The 10,610-nt window shown below is 41.1% G+C and overlaps 1 non-coding gene across 1 annotated transcript; it reads left to right on the forward strand.

Moving 5' to 3' along the window:
* Positions 1-1,123: 1,123 nt before the first annotated feature.
* Positions 1,124-1,258, forward strand: LOC139184294 (small Cajal body-specific RNA 11). Its single transcript, XR_011567883.1, has one exon. It is a non-coding gene; the product is annotated as a small Cajal body-specific RNA 11 (non-coding RNA).
* The last annotated feature ends 9,352 nt before the right edge of the window (positions 1,259-10,610 follow it).

A 10,610-nucleotide genomic window follows, 5' to 3' on the forward strand; every position in this document is an offset into this window, starting at 1 on the left:
GTATCATTGTGGTAAGCAATACTGATAACAGAAGTTACATGTGTACAGGGACAGGGGATATATGGGAAATCTCTGTACTTTTCTCTCAATTTTTTTGTAAATCTAAAACTGCCCTAAGAAAATTAAGTCTTTAAAAAATATTACATATGTGTATATGTAAATGCACACAGAAATAAGATCAGTGGTTGCCAGGGACTATGATGGGGGAGGGGTTGATTATAAAGAGCACAGAAGAATTTGGAGTAATGGAAATGTTCTGTGTGTTGATTGTGATGGTTACTACATAACCGTGTATATTTGTCAGAACTTTTTATATAGCAATACTTAAACAGGATAAAGTTTACTGTGTGTAAGTTATGCCTTACTAAACTTGACTTTTAAACATTCCTAAGAATGTGTATCTTTTAAAATTCATTGAACAAATATCTACTGAATGTCAACTATGTTCCCAGCACTATTGTAGGCCCTGAGGATACAACCATGACTAAAATAGACAAAATTCTGTTTTCATGATGTTTACATTCTGTTAGAGGAAACAGACAATAAAGATTAGCATGTAAAATATCTAGCCTGTTAGTGCTGAGATTTGCTATCCGGGTAGATGTTGGGTGTGAGGAAAAAGAGTCTAGAATTGCCCTTAACTACTGAAGGATAAAGTTGCCATTTACCGAGATGGGAAGACTTGTTAGAGGATCAGATTGAGAGTGAGGAGGAAGAGAACAGGAAGCTCTGTTTTGGACATGTCACATTTGAAATGCCTGCTCGATAGCCAGGGGGATGTCCAGTAGGCAGTTGGATATACAAGTTTAAAGGGACTTCCCTGGTGGTCCAGTGGTTAAGAATCTGCTTTCCAATGTGGGGTTTCAATCCCTGGTCAGGGAACTAACATCCCACATGACTCGAGGCAACTAACCCACGCACCACAACTACTGAGCCCACATATCTCAGCTAGAGAGCCCACATGCCACAAACTGTATGCTCTCTGGAGCCCACAGAGAGAGCCCCAACTAGAGAGAAGCCCTCACATGGCAGTGCTGCAACAAAGACCTGACACAGACAAAAATAAATAAACAAAATTTTTTTGTAAGTTTGGAGCTAAAAAAAAAAGTTTAGAGCTTAGATGAGGTCTGCTATAAACATATAACTTAGGTGAGGTATAAAGATTTAACTCTGGAGTCTGGCAGGACATGCATCAATCTCCCTCTCAGGAGGTCTGCCCTAAGAATAGGGCTAACTCTTGAAGGCAAAAGGGGATAATTTAAGAAAAAAAAAAAAGATATAATTTTGGGATGGTCACCATGTGGGAGTAAATACAGATAAAAAATAGAGAATGTCTGAGGAAGGAGCCTCAAGACTTTCCAACATTAGTAGGTCAGAGAAATGATGAGTAACAAGCAGATGGAAACAGAGCACCCAGAGGTAAAAGGAAAACCAATCATCTCTGAAGTCCTGGAAGCTGCAAGAAAAAGAAGTTACAAGTTGGAGACTGAATCATCTACATCATCTACATCAATCTGGATTTGACAATATGGAGATCACTGGTAATCCAAAGCAGTTTCAATGGGAGGGTGAGGGTGAAAGAAAAAGTTAAGAGAAGTTTGTAAACATTTAGATATAAGCATTGTTCACTATAATGTTAATACCAAAATATTTTATCTACTCCATTTTTCAATACTTTCAAGTATTTAAGAATGGTCCTTTCGTTATTTGCCTTGATTTGTCCTTGGTTCTACTTCCCGAGTTGGGCAGGAGGACCTGAGGTCACCTGCTGGAAGATGGTCTCTGCTAAGCAACTGCAGGAATCGATCTTACTCAGTCCACCCCAGATGCAGAAAGTTTATCAGGCCACAGAGATATTTTTATAGACTGGAAGAGTCCAGGGGTACTAAACACGAGAAACTAAAAAGTTCTAAACCAAAGCCACATCATTGGGAAATTTCACTGTGCTGGGGCTAAACAAAGCGTTTCTAAAAGCTTCTAAAGGGGTAGGGGAGGGGAGAAGAACAGGTAAGCTACAAAAGACTAGCATCCAAGACAAGATTTCTCAACAGCAACACTGAAAACTAGAAGACGTTAGAACAATTACCTCAACATTCTATAGGAAAATATTTCCAATCTATAATTCTAAACTCTACCAAAATAGTAGTTTAAAGATTTTAAATATCAATCAAGTGAGAGTAGATTTTTCAGGTATGTGGGTTCTCAAAAAATTTGCTTCCTATGACCCTTTCTCAGGAAGCTACCAAAATGTTATCCACCAAAATGAGGGAGTAAACAAAAGTAGAAAGACACAAAATTTAAGAAACAAGATGTGCAACAAAGTGAAGAAATATACTGAACCTTCATCCTGATGGTGAAAGAAGACACTAAGGTGATAGCTATGCAATATATAGAGAAGTAACTAAGCCAGATTAGAGCAAGTCCAGGAGCTAAACAAGAGGTCTTTTAGCTAAGGGCAGAATTTGGGCCTAAAGTGCTGACAACTACATAGAAAACTAAGCAAACAACAACAAAAAATGGTATTGTTAATTCCAGGGAAAATAAAAAGACATATAGAGAAAGAACAGCAAGCCTGATTCGTTACATGACTCTCCTCTAAATAGTATACATGATCACAATGTAAATAACTCAATACTGACCTAAGTCAATTTAACTAAACTAGAAAAGATGAGGGCTTCCCTGATGACTCAGTCAGTAAAGAAACTGCTTGCAATGTAGGAGACCCAGGTTCAATTCCTGGGTCAGGAAGATCTCCTGGAGAAGGAAATGGCAACCCACTCCAATATTCTTGCTTGGAGAATTCCATGGACAGAGGCGCCTGGTAGACTACAGTAGTCCATGGGGTAAGAAAAGATGAGAAAGATGCATTTGGATTTGATAAGTGCAAAAAGTTAACAGAGGCCAATTCTCATCATCCATGGTGGGAAGACAACAAATAATACTTAAAACCGAAAAATAATCAATAAATAGGACACAAATAGGTTTGTTTTAGAAATATGGAGATAATGCTAATAGCACCAGATAAAAGAATTGAAAGTTGTAGCTCTTTGAGAGGACAATGGGGGTATGGTGGCTCAGAGGGTAAAGCAACTGCCTGCAATGCGGGAGACCCGCATTCGATCCCTGGGTCGGGAAGATCCACTGGAGAAGGAAATGGCAACCTACTCCTGTATTCTTGCCTGGAGACTCCCATGGACACAAGAGCCTGATAGGCTACAGTTCATGGGGTCGCAAAGAGTCAGACACGACTGAGCGACTTCACTTTCACTGCTTTTCTTAACAAACCTTATAGAGTATTTACTCATTATAACATGCTTAATTTTTGATTTAATATAAAAATTAAGGGAAAACAAGTTAGATTGATATGTAGTATCACAGAAAAAGGTCCATGACGTAAAAGTTTAAAAACCAGGACTTCTCTGATGGTCCAGTGGTTAAGACTCTGCACTCCCAAGGCAGGGGGCCTGGATTCAATCCCTGGTCAGGGAACTAGATTGCACATGCCGCAAGCAAAGATCCCGCCTGACACAATGAAGATGAAGATCTCACATGCTGCAACTAAGATCTGGTGCAGCCAAATAAATAAACATTAAAAAGGCTTAAAAACCAAATTGAGGAATTATAGCACAATTCTATTTTTAAATTTGTATGTATTTATAAACATTGTATACGCAGAGAAAAGAATCCATACTAAACTGTTGATAATGGTTACTCACAGGAAGTGGGACAGGGAGACTCTCATTTTTTACATTACATATTTCCATTTTGTTTATCTTTTTGGTAACAAGTATTAATCACATATATTATTTAAAGTACATTTGTTCATGTGTGTATATCAAGTGTTATACATGTATAAAAATGCTATTTGAGTGACAACATTTTCAATTATACTTTATATCAACAAGCACACTGCAAATTTTTTAAAGACCAATGTCATCTTAGAAACAATATGCATATGTATATGCCTCACACTGCCAACCATTGGGCTGGCTACCCATTAAGCAGGTGCTCAGTAAAGGTTGAAATTGAGGTCCTATATCACCGATTCGATGAACGTGAGTTTGAGTGAACTCCGGGAGTTGGTGATGGACAGGGAGGCCTGGCGTGCTGCAATTCATGGGATCGCAAAGAATCGGACACGACTGAGCAGCTGAACTGAACTGAACTGAATTGATCCCTCATCAGAGCAGCAAAGCCATGTTATACCATTCATTGCCACCAGATGGCAGGTCTCTATCAGAAGTCCTTGTCTATGGCGTTAACTGATTATCCCTACTCCCTGCAAACCTTTCCAGAGTACTTTATCTCACTGTATTAGTATGAATTGTTTAAACCCCTCTCTCTCAGACCACACTAAGAGCTCCCCCAGGATAAAAAACAAGTAATGATAATTCATCTTAGACCATAACTGTGGAATATTAGCCAGAACTAAGTAGGCAGTTATCTTTAGAATAAACAGATGGATGTATATTCTCAGAAAACTAATAAAATCCCCCAATCATCTCCATACTTTCTTCCCCAACAATCAATCAAGAAACATTAACTGGGAATTTCTGTGTTTTATCCAATGTCCAGAGATGGGCATTTTGAACAGTGAGATAATACAAGATATAATAAACTGAAATCTCTCCTAGGATGAGCCCCTCCAATTTCAAATCTTTTCAGGCTAATCCCTGCAGATGGTGACTGCAGCCATGAAATTAAAAGATACTTGCTCCTTGGAAGAAAAGCTATGACCAAACTAGACAGCATATTAAAAAGCAGAGACGTTACTTTACCAACAAATGTCTGTCTAGTCAAAGCTATGGTTTTCCAGTAGTCATATATGGATGTGAGAGTTGGACTACACAGAAAGCTGAGTGCCGAAGAACTGATTATTTTAAACTGTGGTGTTGGAGAAGACTCTTGAGAGTCCCTTGGCCTGCAAGGAGTTCCAACCAGTCCATCCTAAAGGAAATCAGTCCTGAATATTCATTGGAAGGACTGATGCTGAAGTTGAAACTCCAATACTTTGGCCACCTGATGCGAAGAACTGACTCATTGGAAAAGACCCATATTCTAGAAAAGATTGAAGGAGAGAGGAGAAGGGGACGGCAAAGGATGAGATGGTTGGATGGCATTACTGACTCAGTGAGTTTGAGTAAGCTCTGGGAGTTGGTGCCTGGGAAGCCTCGTATGCTGCAGTCCATGGGGTCACAGAGAGTCAGACACAACTGAGCGACTGAACTGAACTGAGGTGATGCAGCTTCTGCCATCTGGGCACCTCAGTTTGACAGGAGAATGTGCTACTATCCTTGAAGAGATTCCTATATGGTTGGGATTGACAATGCTAAGTCCTAAGGAGCTTCCCAAGTGATGAAAGAAATACATCTTCAGGCTAGAAACATCCAGTAACGGCTTGCAGATTTATCCTCTCTCACATGTCCCAGCCCTCACAGGCCCATGTGTTCCAGCAACTGCTCCCATTTTCCACACAGGAAGGCCTGTTTTCTTCCCCACACCTGGAACCCGAGATCTCAAAGGGAAAACTGAAATATTCTCCTCTTCCTTCCCTGGGCATATTGTTGAGGAACTTTGCAAGTCATTGAGGCTAAACTGGGGGATCAGGAGCTAAAAGGGAGGGTCAAGCAGCTGTGGCATTTGGACTGGGAGTCACCAGGGGGTGGGAAGAGACAAGCTTCCAGAGAGAAGGGGTGGAGATCAGAGATTAAAAATTCCTGAGGTCTGCTCAGTGTCACTGCTCAGAAGAATATGCATGGAGGCTCATTCTCTCCACACCCCCACCTCCGCCCCTTATCTAATTAGCAGAAGAGTGTTAAAAGTCAGAAATCCTATCTCTTTCTCTTCTGGTATTCTCCAACCACCTCCACCCTCTCACTCAACTCCCACACATACACCCCACAACTTGCTCCACAGTCTAAACAGCCCCTCTAATCTCAGAGTCCTGGCAAAGGAGCCCGGAAAAGAAATGAGGGGGAACTAGGGATTTGGGGAGTTTAGTGAGAAAGCACATTAAGAGAAAGCATTAATTTAGGATACATACTATAGTCACCAAAGGGTGAACAACCATCCTGGTTTACCCACGATTGTTCTGGTTTAAGCATTGAAAGTCCCACACCATTGCAAACACCTCAATCCTGGGCAATCCAGGATGGTACCCTCAAGGTCTCTTTGCTCCAATTCACTCTGTAACCCTGAGTAAATTCTCTCTCTTTCTCTGGGCCTCAGTTATATCCTTGTAAAAATGGGGCCCTATAGCTTAGACACTCTGTGGCTCTATAAATAGTCTCTAGATTTCCTGAAAGCTGGGCACAGCAAGGGTGACTCTGGTTTATTCCTCATTGATTACTGCCCCCAGTGCTCCCCTGAGACTCCTGGAATCTCAACATCCTGGAACGTGAGGTGGAAGGGGCCTTCAGGATTATCCTGTCCTACTCCTCTCTAGCTCTATGAATACCATTCCAGTGGAATACAGTGCATTTACTAATTGCATCCCACTTACCGCTTGATGTTCTACAGTATAGTCAGATATGGGCTTCCCTGGAGACTCAATGGTAATGAACTCACCAGTCAATGCAGAAGATGCAGTTTCAATCCCTGGTTGGGGAAGAGCCCCTGGAGAAGGAAATGGAAACCCACTCCAGTATTCTTGCCTGGGAAATACCATGGACAGAGGAACCTGGAGGGCTACAGTCCATGGGATCATAAAGAGTCAGACACGACTTAGTGATTAAACAACAACACAGACCAGAATTTTGCAAACTGCTTGTTAAACACAGTTGTTATTAAAGTTAAAGTATATAAACTTACAGTTAAGCTTATAAATAAATGGGCTTTCCTTGTGGCTCAGCTGGTAAAGAATCCACCTGTAAGGTGGGAGACCTGGGCTTGATCCCTGGACTGGGAAGATCCCCTGGAGAAGGGAAAGGCTACCAACATCAGTATTCTGGCTTGGAGAATTCCATGGACTGTACAGTCCATGGAGTGGCAAGGAGTCAGACACGACTGATTAATTTATTTATAAAATTATTTATATAATAATATATATTTATAAATAAATTATATATTATAGGGCTTCCTTTGTAGCTCAGTCAGTAAAGAATCTGCCTGCAGTGCAGGAGACCTGGGTTCGATCCCTGGGTTGGGAAGATCCCCTGGAGAAGGAAATGGCAACCCACTCCAGTATCCTTGCCTGGAAAATCTTATGGACAGAGGAGCCTGGTGGGCTGCAGTCCATGGGGTCGCAAAGAATTGGGCACAACTGGGCGACTAACACTTACTTACTTATATATTATATATAACAAAAACAAATTGTTTATAATTAATTTATAAATAAATTATAGTAAAAGCAAAGGGAAAAAGGGGAATTCACTGGTAGTCTGGTGATTAGGACTCAGTGCTCTCACTGCTGGGGCCCAGGGTTTGATCCCTGGTCAGGGAAGTAAAATTCCATAAGTCACATTGCACAGCCAAAAAAACAAAGACAAAGATAAGTACTCAAAATTTATCATTTCCTAGTTATTTTACTAGGCTTCACTATTATCTATACCGGTAAGGTTATTTACATCTATTATACCTATGATAAAAATAACTATATAACAATGTGCAACTATTCATCTCTTTCTAAGTCCACATTGGCAGTTTGAAGTCGGCCATGGTAGGAGTATGTATTCCATGCAAATCAGCAAACACTACCAGTCATGGCTCCTGTCATGCTGAAACTGGCTGCTGAATATCTACTAGCACACCACTAGTTCAGAGATACCACTATCATGTTTGTCTGGTCATTGTTGTTCAGTCACTAAGTTGTGTCGGACTCTTTGAGACCCCATGGACTGCAGCACACCAGGCTTCCCTGTCCTTCACTATCTTCCAGACTTTGCTCAAACTCATGTCCATTGAGTCAGCGATGCCATCCGATCATCTCATCCTCTGTCACCTCTTCTTCTCTTGCCCTCAATTTTCCCCAGCCTCCGGGTGTTTTCCAATGAGTTGGCTCTTTGCATCAGGTGGCCAAAGTATTAGAGCTTCAGCATCAGTCCTGCTATTGAATGTTCAGGGTTGATTTCCTTTAAGATTGACTGGTTTGATCTTCTTGCTGTCCAAGGGACTCTCAAGGGTCTTCTCCAACACGTCAGTTTAAAAACATCAATTCTTTGGAACCTAGCCTTCTTTATGGTCAAACTCCCACATCTGTACATGACTACTGGAAAAACCACAGCTTTGACTATATGGACCTTTTTTGGCAAAGTGATGTTTCTGCTTTTTAATACACTGTCTAGGTTTGTCAGAGTTTTCCTTCCAAGGAGCAAGTTTCTTTTAATTTCGTAGCTGCTGTCACCATCCACAGTGATTTTGGAGCCCAAGAAAATAAAATCTGTCACTGTTTCCACTTTTTCAGTTCCTGATTTCCATTCCTAAGAGAGAAACCAAGAATTGAATCATCATTTAAAAGCTAATGAGGGTACTTCCCTGGTGGCTCAGGGGGTAAGAATTCACCTGCCAGTGCAAGGGATACAGGTTTGATCCCGGGTCCAGGAAGATTCCACATGCCACAGAGCAACTAAGCTCGTGTGCCACAACTACTGAGCCCAAGAGCTACAACTGCTGAAGCTTGAGTGCCTAGAGCCTGTGCTCCGCAACAAGAGAAGCCACTGCAATGGGAAGCCCATGTGCTGCAACAGAGAGTAGCCCCCACTCCCTGCAACTAGAGGAAAGCCCATGCAAAGCAACAAAGACCCAGCGCAGGCAAAAATACATAAATAAAATATTAAAAAAGGGAGAAAAAAAAAAAAAAAACTAATGAGGGACTTCCCTGATGGTCCAGTGGTTAAGACTTTGCCTTTCAATGCACGGGGTATGGGTTTAATCCCTGGTAGGGGAAGTAGAAGCAATGTTGTAACAAGTTCAATAAAGATTTTTTAAATGGTTCACATAAAAAAAAAAAAAACAAAAACCCAAAAGCCTAATGAGATAATAAAGCTGAGTTTAAGGAAATGGATGCACAGGTTGGCTGTAAGTAGACTTGGCTGCAAGTAGACTTCAGTGTGGAGTATCTACCTCTGGCTTTCTCTCCTTCCAGGAGACCTTCTACCACAGTGAATGACTATTGCTCAGTCTAGCACAGAGGTCTTATGTAGACAGGGTCCCAAAGGACTCTGAAGAAGACATTGGTTGCCCTCTAGGTATCTATCTTACAGTGTTATCTAGCTGGCCAACTGAAGGATTTAAAGATGTATAAGAGTACCATGTTGACACAGAAGACAAGACTTTCCCATCTCTGGCGTAAAATCACCTCCAAGATTAATAAATCTCGTAAATCTTAAAACTAGGATAATAGCATGGAAGAGAGCTGGTAAAATCCTTAGAGGTCATTCAACATTCAACATCTTCCCAACTGCCCCATTTTACAGATGAAGTAACTAAGTTCACGTGATAGTAAATGGCTTGCCCAAGGTCACATAACAAGTTAGTGGCCAATGTCCAAAGTTCCTAATACCTGAAGGAAAGACCTTTCTTTAACCTTTCTTAAACATTCCATTTAGGAATTCCACTTAGAGAAATCATACGATCTTCAGAAAATGTGAGCAGGGACAAGCACAAAGTTTACACACAAAAGGCTCACCACCACCTTCCTTCCTAGAAAATTAAAGAATATCCTTATAGAGTACCAACGAAATGCCAAGTGCTATGGGGAGCACAGAAGAATAAGATTCAGTTACTCATACGCAGGAAGTGAATGTGGAATCACTCCTAAAACTCTTTCAAGGGGAATGTGGGATTCCTCAGGTCTAATGTGACCCCTGTTCTGACCACATAGACAGTGGCATGGAAACCAACCTCACTGTCTTAAGTGAGAGTTACACAATAGATTCTTTTTTTTTTTTTAAGTATCATTGACTTACAATATTATATCAGTGTCAGGTATGAACATTAGATTCTTGATTGGGAAAGGTAAAAAACAGAGAAGAGCCCACTGAGGCAAATTTGGTGAGCTTTTCCCAAGTGACCCAGTGTGGGACATCTCTTTTCCCCAAGGAGAGAATCCTACAAGCAAGCAAAAGAAGAGAACATGCTGGGTTAAGAGCCAGAGCTTTAGTGCATTAAGGACATTTTGCATTTGAGATATTCACACTCATCCTCCTAGAGAAATGAAATAGAAAAAAAGACAGAATAGAAGCCCAAATTTCTTATTATTAGACTTCAACATATATAAAATCACTCTGTCAAATTGCTACAAAAATCTCTAAACATTCTCATCTCTGTACTTATCTTGTCAGTTTGCAGGCTGACGCTAATCCCAGTTCATACTTCGAGTACACCGCACTAAAAAGGCTCTGGGACGTCTTGGCCCCCGGAACTCCTTTGATGGGGGATCTTTCTATTTTTGGTGGGTGATTTCTGACCTCCCTTTCTCATCCAAATCCAGTCCAGGGTGCGGTGAAGTGATTTGGATTATGGTCACAGAGTACTGAGTCAGGACAGTAACTTCCTGTTCGTACTTCTCTGCATCCCTTTAGCCTGCCTTCCTCAGCCTCAGGAAAGAGTTTCACCAAGCAAGGAAGATCTCCATCCCTTCACTGCAGTACCCAGCCCCACCTAATAATGCC

The sequence above is a fragment of the Bos indicus genome, chromosome 7 (assembly GCF_029378745.1).
Source record: "Bos indicus isolate NIAB-ARS_2022 breed Sahiwal x Tharparkar chromosome 7, NIAB-ARS_B.indTharparkar_mat_pri_1.0, whole genome shotgun sequence".
NCBI lineage: Eukaryota > Metazoa > Chordata > Mammalia > Artiodactyla > Bovidae > Bos > Bos indicus.